Raw genomic sequence first — 13,480 nt, 5'->3', positions numbered from 1 at the left:
AAGTAGGTCAGAACCCAAACACGGCTATTGCCGCGCCGCGGCCTGAGGTGTCGCGCCGCGACATTAGGCGTGGCCTGGTGCCTGGTCAGTTTCAAAAGTTCAAGTCTTGATCCAAAATTCAATTTAGCACAAAACGCAAACCGTAAACACTTAGAATACGCATCTTATATCATTGGAAAGCTCTTTTGACAAGGAATACAATTAACTACCTTTCACCAAGCAAAAACATCATTTACAATAACCGAAAACTCGTCAATTGATCAAGAAAGGTTTATTTTCAAAGTTTCAAGTTCGTAAAACGTATTTTATGATTCGGGAATCCAATTTACACATACGATATGCCGTTTTGAAGGTAATGAAACATACATTACAACTAAACACTTACTAATAACATTTCATGGCATTTGAAACATCAAAAGCTTGTTTTAAGTCTATCAAACCCTAACCAAAATTCGCAAAAATCAATATTCATGTTTTTGAAGTTTCCTTAATCAACCTACGCATCAAAACGAAGCTAGTGATACTAGTAACACAATTAAAACATGAACTTTAACAATTTAACAACATTAACTCATCCAAAATCAAAGATTTAGCACACCCATTTCAAATGTTCAAACTAGTTACTCAAAACAACGAATCGAGCATACAAATCATATATTCATGTTATACACGAGCCATAGACACTAACTAACAACATATCAAGTCAAAAACACGAATTTGAGAAATCTAGAGTTTTAGAAATGTTACCCAAACGAGATGAAGTTGGTATCAAATTGTAGAGGATGAAGAGAGGATTCCAAATACGTAATTTGTTTTGATGTTGGCCTCCTAGATCGAATTTAGATGATGAATGATTGAATGGGTTTGTGTGTGTGTTCTTGAGATGGAGAGAAAAGAGATGAGGGAGATGAGTGGAAGTGAATGGGTGGATGAGGTGGGTTGACTAGTTGACCTAGTCAACTAGTTTACCCGCTTGGCAATCTCGGTCCCTCAAGTTTCAAAGCGGGTGCGGGAATTAACCAAACGAATATTTTAAAAACGCTCAAGTAAACGAGTGATGTTATAATTAAATAACGAGAATATTATGAACGTTCGTCAACGGAAACTACGAATTTAAATAACGAAGGATATTATTTAAAAAAAAAAAGACAGTGTTAAAAATAAATTTAACGGAAAAACGCGGGATGTTACATAAGTCATGCTGAGTTTCTAATGAAACGTGATGATTCAAAGATCATAACGTCATCAAGTGCCATGTTACATGACTTTTACATTCTACTTAATCTCTAAACATATCAAGAACATATCTTCCTGATAATTCTATCTATTCTCAGTGATTCTGGTAATTTGACAAATCAAATCGTTCTATTACGTTATTTCTCGTTTAGAACGTTAAGTTTATTCGAAACTCCATACTTACGAATTCCGGACCATTACTCGCTTTACTAGAGATCGAGAGGATAATAAAAAGGCAAAGAGTTCCAAAATATAAGAGAAAATATAAAGCCCAATAACAACACGAAGGTTACAAACTACGGATATTAATACGAATAAAAATATAAAGAAAGAATATAATTAAGAATAGTATCATCCCAAGGTAATAGTATAAGTAAACAGATTTTTTTGGTGGAAGATTGAAAAGATGGATGACAGAAAAGATAATTAGAAAATATTAAGGATTAGAACTGGATTAAGTATTTTCACAATCTTTTGGATGTATGAACTAAGAAGGAAAGTATAGGAATGATGAGGATAATGGAACGACGGAGTTTAATTTATAATGAAAATAGTAGACCGAGTAATCAAGGCAGATCACCATATTAAATAATAGAGATCTTAATTTCCTTACTCACCGAAGAATCAAATCTTTTAGATTTCGAAGATTTTCTTTAAATCCCTTGAATTTCGGAATTCAACCAAGACAGCGTCAAAAGTTAAGACACACCTTATTTTCTACATTCAACCATGACTAGTAAAAAGTTATGATGAAACTTATCTTTCTCATTTCACTATTAAGTGATAGCTTCACTCGTACTCTTCGAATAATGGAATTATTTTATCTTTATTACTCAATGATAATAAAACTCTATTTATCAACTCATATTCATCATGAAAACATTTTTATTGCTAGCCATGACCACCTCACTCAAATTTCGAGGCGAAATTTCTTTAACGAGTAGGTACTGTGACGATCCGGGAATTTCCGACCAAATTTAAACTTGATCTTTATATGTTTCCGACACGATAAGCAAAGTCTGTATTGTTGAGTCTCAAAAAGTTTTGGAACTATATTCATGTAATCAATTACCCTTTTGACCGTGCTCTAAGATTCACGAACAATTGTTGTTAGTAAATATGTATATTAAAAAAATGACATATGTAAAACTAATATAATAAATATAAATACAAGTTTAAATATAGTATTATATCAATATTATTATTATTACTCTCATTATCATTAATAATATTATTTGTAATATAATATTATTATAATATATAATGAATAGATATGAAAAAAAACAAGATATGTAACTTGTATAATCTTAATTGTTATTTGTATTATCATTAGATATTGTTATTACCTTTATCGTTAAAAATCATTATTATTATCATCAATAATATGATTATTATCATTTTATTTTTAATATTTGTATCATTATTATTAATATAATAATTATTATTGTTATAGTATTATTATTCATATTGATATAATTAGTATTAATATCTATTAAAATCATTATGTTAAGTATTGTTATTTATATTAAGACACAACTGATTATTATCATTAATGTTATTATTATTACTGATAAATATTGTTATTTATATTATTATTATTATTATTACTATTATTATTTATAAGTATTATTATTATTATTATTATTATTATTATTATCAATATCTATATATTAATTATTAATATTAATTGTATATATATATAAAACAAGGATAAAGGTACGATTATGTATTCCATCAACAGTAAACAATTTTTGTATCTGTCTTCAATCTGTTACACATCACATTCAGCCGTACCAATTTGGATTATCAACAATCTGCTTTTAGTTTGTTTATATTTTCTTCTACTGACTGAATATTGCTTGTCGACACAATCTTAACTACGAAACAAATACAATCGAATCTTACACTGTGGTAATTGTTAGATATCACATTACATACACACATTATACTGTAATTGAGGAAGGAAAACAAAAACTATGAAATAAAGCTCACACACACCCATCAACCAAACTACCACCATAAAGCATTCCAACACTTCTCAATATTTGACACTCTCAACATTCGATATAAATGAATAAATAAATACTCTCAAAATTCAAACCTTCATGACGGTTTCGGGTACCATGATCTCCACTACAATACTTGAAACACGGCAACTTCATCAAATGAGAATTAAGAGAGTCGTGTAGACCACTAGTGTTGTATACTATTGTTTTCGTTTTTACTTATGGTTGCTAGACAACTATACAAATGTCACCATCATCATATCATACAACTTGCTCGATGTAAACCTTCACCACCTTGAACTTACCATGAATCGCCACCACCTCCTACTTGCTTCTTTCTTCGAGGACCACAACACACCACTTGTAACCACCATCAATTATCATGACTATAATACTATATCCCGTTTTATGATATGATCAATCGAAGCTACAACTATTTTAGTCTTCTCATGCGTCTATTTCAAAAGCCAATAGAATCGAACACTTCACAAAAGAAAAATAGGACGTGGACTTTTATACAGCTCGATCAAATTCGGTACAATTTGTGATATATATAATGCTTTTTTTTACAAGTGGAGCAAAAGCATGTTTAAATGGCCGACACCCTGGACCAAAGTTGAATACTTTTTTTAAAAGAATGATGTGATACAATTAAATATAAAAAATGGCACTAGGATATGTTTGTGCAGATGCACTTTTACGGTTTAAAAATAAAAAAACACTCAAGTTGCTGCATGAACGTGGAGACCAACAACAACCGAATTTTTTTCTTTTTTTTTTATTATTAAACGGACTAGATTTGGGCTTGCAATGGGTTCTTGTAATTGGACTTCAAGTATTTATCATGTTGGACTTCAATAGATAGGTTAAACATATTTGGGTTACAATTAAATTCAGAAAAACAAAATGGTCCGATGGTTGAGCGCATGTTTGATGAGCGAAGGGTCGGGTGTTCGAGCTTTGGCTACGATAATTCTTTTTGAAAGCTTATTTGGGGGTAGCTAAGTTATTATTATTTCTATTATTATTATTATTATTATTATTATTATTATTATTATTATTATTATTATTATTATTATTATTATTATTATTATTATTATTATTATTATTATTATTATTATTGTCATTGTTATTGTTATTGTTATTGTTATTGTATAGTTAATATTATGATTATTGTTATTATTATGTATTATAATTATTATTTATTATTACTACTAATATCATAAGTATAAATAAACATTAGGGACCATATTATCATTAGTATTAATAAGTATCATTAATACTTTTATTATCAATATAGTATTAATATCATTATTAGGGTTAAGATTATTATTATTATCATTAATATTTCAATCATTAAAATTTAATATTTGTAACATTTTATGAATGATAACATTACTATTAGTATTACTATGAATATTATAATTATTATTAGTAATACAATTATCATTATAAGTATCATGATCAGTATTATTATTATTACCATTATAAGTATGATTATTTATATTATAATAAGTGTTAATAATATGTAATTACTAAAATCATTAGGATAAGTATCAATAACTGAAAAATGTATATTTCAAAGTTATTATTATAAATATCATTAATATAATTATTAACAACAATACCCTATTTAGTAATATTAAGTCTTATGATTTTTATTATTTTTATTGTAGTATTACTAAAATTACTATTTTTAACACACAAATGGTATATACATATATAAAAATACATTTAATACATATAACATAATGAAAAGTAATATTTTATATAACAAAATAAATATATGAAACATATATAATATTAATATAAAAGTATATAACTAATAAATTTATATATATATTATTCGATTACAACTATGTATATTAATAAATATACAAATGATATAGGTTCGTGAATACATGGCCAACCCAGCATTGTTCAATATCGTCATATGTATTTTTACTACAAAATACAGTACTGTGAGTTTCATTTTCCTTTTTTACCCTTTATATTTTTGGGCTGAGAATACATGCGCAATTTTTATAAATGTTTTACGAAATAGACACAAGTAATCGAAACTACATTATATGCCCCTTTTTGCTTGGTAGCCTAAGAATTAGGGAACATCACTAATTTTGAGAATTAGTGCACACCTAATTGACACGAATCCTAAAGATAGATCTATTGGGCCTAACGAACCCCATCCAAAGTACCGGATACTTTAGTACTTCGAATTCGTTTTTATCATGTCCGAAGTACCGGTTACCAGGTGTTCAATCCATATGAATGATATTTTTGTCTCTATGCGTGGGACGTATATTTATAGAACTGAAAATGAAAATCTTGGGTTCTATTAAAATGATGGAAATGATTATTTATGTTAAACTAATGAACTCACCAACCTTTTGGTTGACACTTGAAAGCATGTTTATTCTCAGGTATGAAAGAAATCTTCCGCTGTGCAACTCATATTAGAGATATTACTTGGAGTCATTCATGACATATTTCAAAAGACGTTGCATTCGAGTCGTCAAGTTCATCAAGATTATTATTAAGTCGATTATAGTTGGATATATTATGAAATGGTATACATGCCATCAACTTTCGATGAAATGAAAGTTTGTTTTTTAAAAACGAATGCAATGTTTGTAAAATGTATCATATATGTGACGACCCGGGAATTTTCGACCCAATTTAAACTTAATCTTTATATGATTTCGATACGATAAGCAAAGTCTGTAATGTTGAGTCTTAAAATTTTTGAACTGTTTCAGTAAACCTTTGACTACTTCCGACGATTCACGAACAACTAATTTGTAAATAAATATATATATATATATATATATATATGACTATATGAGATTTGATAAGTATAATATGTTATATCAATCTCATTATTATTATTACTATTATTATTATTATTATTAACATTAATATTGATATTATTATTTGTATCATTAAAATTATTATAATATATAATATATAGATCTAAAGATGTAAATTGAAATTACTAGTATTATTATTATTGTTATTACTATTATATATTATCATTATTATTATTATGATTATTATTAACAGAATTATTATGTTATTATTATTAATTAATATTATCAGTATTATTATTATTTATTATTATTATTAGAATTATTATTATTACTATATTTATATTTATTAATTATTAATATTAATTATATATATATATAAATTATAAAAATCAGATTCAATTATATGAATCTGTTTCACATCCCCATCTAATCCAATTTTTTTTACTCGATTCCTTATGTGTCTAAATTCGTACGAATCTCAAATCAAACAATGGAATAATCCAAAACTCTGTTTCCCGTCTAAATCACCATCCACTTTGTTAGCCCGTGATTTAAGGATTATTGTGTTATCTTCTTTTCTTCTTTCCACCATAAAAGTTATATGTATCATATATACATTTACAAGATACTTGATACTAGAACATAACCATTTGCATTCTTCTACTCACCGGTAACCACCTTCCATGAAAACCATGATCCGCCACCATCTATCTCCATCACCTCAACCGTCATCTTTAATCAAACCATCATCATATACATGGAAACCCATGTGAAATTTCATGCTATCATTTATATTACTAATTTTGTGTTATTCCCTGTTTCTTGTTTTCTTCATGAGCTCACCACCATAAACAAACCAACACCTACAAACAACGACACCATCACAACCTACGAAATCCATTTAAACTTAACACCATGAAAACCACCATCTGTGACGACCCGGAAATTTCTGACCAAATTTAAACTTGATCTTTAAATGATTTCGATATGATAAGCAAAGTCTATAATGTTGAATCACAAATTTTTTTAATTATTATATGGAATCATTGACCCTCGACTGTTCCCGATGATTCACGAACAATTGTGTACAAATAAATATGTAAATATATATATATAAAAAAATATAAGAGTATACTGTGATCAAGTCGAATTAAAAATGTAAAATAACAAGATAAATAAATGATTATTAGGATGAATAGGTATGAATAGATATATGATGTTATTATATATATAAAATATTTCTAATAATAATTATTATATTATAACAGTTATAGAATATATATAACTATTAAATATGCAATAAATGTATTCATATAATATATGATATAACTATTAATAAATGTAATTTCAATTTGTATTATTAATATATATAATTATGAGATAAAATATAGTTACTATATTAAAGGGGTTATTATTAAAATAAATATTAATACCATAATTATGAATGTCATTATATAATATATATGAATGCATATATATATAAAATTTTTGATACAATTAAATTGTTATACTATTATGGTTACTAAAAATAATCATTTCCATTTAAGACTATTATCAATATTACTTTTATTATAAATTTTATTATTTTATTGTATTATTTTGATATTATTATTAATATTACTATCATAAATATATAATCTATAAATATGAACTTGATAAATATAAATTGTTATAGTACTATTATTACCTTTAATAATATTAATATTATTATAATTAGTATTATTATTATTAATAATAACATTATTATTATAAATTTTATGGTTATTATTATCAATATTTTAATTAATTATATCATTTTTATTAGTATTATTATTATTATTATTATCATTAATATTATCATTATTATTGTATTATTAGTATTATATTATTATTATTAATAATAATATTAAGGGTATTATATTTATCCATATGCTTATTAATTACTAATATAAATTAATCAGTATATAATATATTAAAGGCTGATGTAAACGAATTATCTTCACCAGCTTCTTGTTATTTATTTTATTCTTCTTCTTTCCTCTACTTACTGCATACTCGCGATGTATGGTCGAACTAACCCATGATACAAACAACTATCTGTCCATTCTTGTTACTGCACAAATAAATTAATTACATACTCAAATTCTCTTTTGCAAGTCGATTAGAAATCAAACCAAAAATACAGAAACAAAAGCTCGAAAACTCTGTCCTTCAACTTTATAGTCAAATCTCGAATTCGAATCAAACTTCAAAAATTCATAAATGCAGTGTTGTTAAGAATCTGTTACTTGAAATACCTGCAAAGTTTCAACTCCCAAATCTTTTTATTGAAGTCGAATTTAAGAGTCAAAATTTCGGTTTTAAAAAGTCAACAGAAGTGTTTATTGAGAAATTCAAGTTCGTTGTGATGCTTCATGTTCAATTGACAATTTTAATAGATTCTGGGAGTGATATTCTACCTATTTCATGAAGGAATTAGGACCTAAAAACGTCTAGATTTCAAAATCAAGGTTTGGGTTTCTTTGTTCTTCGAACGGCAGCAGAATTTAAAATTCTCTTTTTCTGTCTAATTAAATCAACTCACTTATATTTTGTTTGTTTACGCTTCATATCCAAATTAAAGTTTTAATTTAGCTGTTGTCAATTGTTGAGAACCTCTGGTCGATCAGTTACATGAAGAAGGAGATAAATATTGGAAACATAATTATACGGAATAAATAGATTTAGGAAACAAAATAATCAGAAATAAAAGCCGATGGTGCTATGGTTAAGTGTGTTTTCGGGTTGGTGAGAGGTCGTGGGTTCGAGTCCCGGCTTGGGCGGATTGTTATCCTTTTGAGCCTTTAAGGTAGTAATCACTTTTGTTAATTTATTATTATTATTATTATTAATTATTATTGTTATTGTTATAAGTATTATCATTATTATTATTATTATTATTATTATTATTAGTATTATTATTATTATTATTATTATTATTATTATTATTATTATTATTATTATTATTATTATTATTATTATTATTATTAATATTATTATTATTATTATTATCATTATTATTATTGTTGTTATTAGTTAAGTGTTATTATTGTTAAGAATTTCACTAGTTTTACTATCATAATATAAAATATTATTATTATATTAATATCATTATATAAATATTAATACCATTGTTATTGTTATTTTTAGCATTAGCACTAGTATTATCATTTTTAAAATTATAAATTTTTACAAAGGTATTTTATTTAAAATTATCGTCTTCATTACTATTATAAGTATTATTATAATTAAAACTTTTATTATTAGTATTAACAATATTTCTACAAAAATTATTATTATTATAAGTATTATTATCATACTTATTATTATTATCATTATTAAGTATATTTACTAATATTATTATTATAATATAACTTTTTATTTATTATCATTTATATTATGTTATCAAATGATTTTTAGTTATATAACCCTATAGTTAATACATATAACATATCTATATTACTGTTTTAAAATAAATACTAATTATTTAGTTAAAGTACACAAAATAGAAATAATTAAATTACTTATTGATAAAAATATATAAATTACTAAAACAACAATTATATCACTAATTATATATAAATCTAGTTGTTCGATTACGAGTATAGATGTTAATATATATACTTGTTATAGGTTCGTGAATCCGAGGCCAACCCTGCATTGTTCAGTTGTTTAATGTCGTCATATGTATTTTTACTACAAAATACATTAAGTGAGTTTCATTTGATTCCCTTTTACTCTTTACATTTTTGGGACTGAGAATACATGCAAATGCTTTATTAACTGTTTTACAATAATTATATGCGTGAGTTTCATTAATCCCTTTTTAAATGCTTTTGCAATATATATTTTTGGGACTGAGAATACATGCGCTGCTTTTATAAATGTTTTACGAAATGGACACAAGTGATCGAAACTACATTCTATGGTTGGATTATCTAATCGAATATGCCCCTTTTTATATAGTCTGGTAATCTAAGAATTAGGGAACAGAAACCCTAATTGACGCGAAACCTAAAGATAGATCTATCGGGCCCAACAAGCCCCATCCAAAGTACCGGATGCTTTAGTACTTCAAAATTTTATATCATGTCCGAAGGAGGATCCCGGAATGATGGGGATATTCTTATATGCATATTGTGAACGTCGGTTACCAGGTGTTCAATCCATATGAATGATGTTTTTGTCTCTATGTATGAGACGTTTGTTTATGAGAAATGGAAATATGAAATCTTGTGATCTATTAAAATTATGAAATGATTATTTATGTTAAACTAATGAACTCACCAACCTTTTGGTTGACACTTTAAAGCATGTTTATTCTCAGGTATGAAAGAAACATTCCGCTGTGCATTTGCTCATTTTAAAGACAGTTTTTGGAGTCGATCATCGCAATGGAACCAGTTGTTGGTGACTTCGTCCAGATGGATTAGGACGGGTCCTTTCAGTTGGTATCAGAGCAGTGGTCTTAGCGAACCAGGTCTTGCATTGGTGTGTCTAACTAGTAGTCGTTAGGATGCATTAGTGAGTCTGGACTTCGACAGTGTCTGCATGTCAAAAGTTTTGCTTATCATTTAGTGTCGAAAATTATTTTCTTATCATCCTTAAAGTCTAGACACGTCTTACTGCCTCTATTGCATAGACAGTGTATAGATAAATTCATATCTTAGCGTATATGTTATTGTTACCTTTGACTGACAGCTTCCGTAGATTTCTCCGTAACTTATGGGATTTTAGTATTATATATGCATATGTAAATTATGTATTGCAGGGTACTAATCTACATCCTATAATCTATTTCTTATCAAAAATCCTTCATCTGATCGTACGAGATGAATCCCTCAATCAATTCGAATTCCTCGGATTCCGACAACTATTCCGATATGGAGTTTCACCTAAGCTCCGAAAGCAGTGTCACCAGAATGAATCAACCAATCATCCATCCCCAATTCATCTGATGAGTTCGTAGTCGACTTAATCAGTGGAGACGCGAAGAAGGCGATCCTTTTCACCAACCGAATCTACCTCTTGGCGAAGAACCTGAAGCACTTACCAGTGAACCTGTTCGTAATACCATTTTCTCTCTCATCTCCAGATTTCATGATTATATACTCTCTCAAATTCTAGATCTTATTCATCCGCTCGTTTCGACCAACAATCATCCCAGAATAATAGAAGTAGTCAATGAACTTCGCGCTCGAGTAATCAATTTGGAGAATATGGTGCAAAATGTACCAGCTCCAGTAACATCACCGGCATCAACAGTACCATCAGTAACAGCACCAGTACCATCAACAATCCATGCCTCAACATCTCATTATGTACCTCGAGTATAATCATCACTCTACGTATCGTTCTACATCAATTACCTTCGTTCTTCATGGCGATTATGTAATCTCTAATGTTTTAGAAATTATGTATTCTTGCTCAAACGGTAAATCAGATGTGTTAATATCATATTAACTCATTAAATCCATGATTGCATCTGAAGAAAATATATATGTATATATGTTTTTATAAAGATTGTAATTAAAAATTCTTTTGTACAAACTGTTAATGGTGAAAATATTTTAACGGGTAGGTAATACCTGAGGAAATATTTAACTTTCATATTAACATGTTATACTGTACATTATTCGAATCTGATTCAAGTCATTTACTATCCTATTTACATCCACAGATATACGTATCCGTTTACAGCAAAATAACCATTTTCCTTCAATTTCATAATTGAATTTTGACCTATCAGAATCCAATAAGGGGCATAATGAAGAAAACATTGGACAAAATAAAATTTGTTAGAAACAAACAAATTAACTATGAGAAATTCTGTTAAGAATTTACGCTAACAAAATCCTAGCTAACTGTTCCTAGCTAACTGATTACATTTTATTTATCGCAGTTTATTTATCGCAATTTACATTCTCGCAATTTTATTTATCGTCATTTAAATTATGTTATTTACTTTACGCACTTTATTTATCGTTATTTAATTTCTGTTATTTATTTTTACGCAATTTAAGTATCGGGACACGTATACAAGGTTTTGACATATCATATCGACACATCTATATATATTATTTGGAATCACCATAGACACTCTATATGCAGTAATGATCGAGTTCTCTATACAGGGTTGAGGTTGATTCTCAAATAATATATATACTTTGAGTTGTGATCGATTCTGAGATATGTACACGGGTCACGATACATATTAATTAATTCGAATATTATATATTAAACTGTATATGAATTATTGGACTTTCAATGTGGTCTATCGACTGTGGACTAATAATATTGGACAATTAAAATGAATTAAAATATTGACTATAATATATGAAACTAAACAATTCTTCAAGTTTGCCACTTGATTTCATCTTAAACCTCATTTGTTTCCTAACGATTACAATCTGCGTTTAAACCTTTCATGATTCTTGAAAGCACCTCAATCGAGAGGATGAACCAACCGCACTTCATCTACGTAAGAAGAGATTGATGCATATAGTTATGCACTTGAAAACTCTCAGAACTTGAGTAAACGTTTAACACGTATCTGTGCTAATTCCTTTAGTGTTATTATTACCTAAAATAACTTGGTAATTCCTTTCAAAGTAACAAATTTTGTCACAGCTCCAGCAAGACAACTTCGGCTTTTCATTCAAAACAAGCTTATTATAACCATGATATATATGCGTGCTCTTTTATTATTACCGGGGAACCTTTTATTATACTCCACCATATTACCAGCAGATGTACCAACAACCTCGTCGCTCATTGGTTTAAATCCCTCCGACAAATCACTATATTTATCTATTGAAGTCTCGTCATGTACTTATCCGCATCTTGTAACGAGAACTGCCATAACAATTACCGGGAATCAGCAATCAGTACTTTGAAAACTCACAGCATATCTACATCAATAATTATATGTAAACATATAACCTTTATCTCTTAGAATTATAACCTTCCACTCTGAAATTTTGAAAAGCACCCAGTCTACAAATCAATACTTCAAATTCTGAAAAACCTGAATACAGCAGCAAAAACTGTACAAGCTGAATACAGCAGCAAAAACGGTACACGACCTTAACCGTCGAAAGTATAAAGATAAAGAATAGTATGTTGGCAAAGCTCAGAAAAGTAGGAACTGGAAACCGGATTGAGCAAACCATGAAGGAGACTCTGAACAACTTACAATGACTAAACTTGTACATAAAGAATTCAGATGATTCTGTTTCTGATGAAATCTTTAGTGAATACCTTACTCCTTAACCACTCTAAATCATCGTGAATGAATTTCTTCATCACAATTTGATTCTGAAATCCTAAGATATCATCGTACCTTTCTTTATTAATATCCTCAAATAGTAGAAATATTATAAAATGGTATGCATGCCGTCAACTTACGTTGTA

The sequence above is a fragment of the Rutidosis leptorrhynchoides genome, chromosome 5 (assembly GCF_046630445.1).
Source record: "Rutidosis leptorrhynchoides isolate AG116_Rl617_1_P2 chromosome 5, CSIRO_AGI_Rlap_v1, whole genome shotgun sequence".
Classification (NCBI taxonomy): domain Eukaryota; kingdom Viridiplantae; phylum Streptophyta; class Magnoliopsida; order Asterales; family Asteraceae; genus Rutidosis; species Rutidosis leptorrhynchoides.
Note: the sequence above shows the minus strand (reverse complement) of the source record.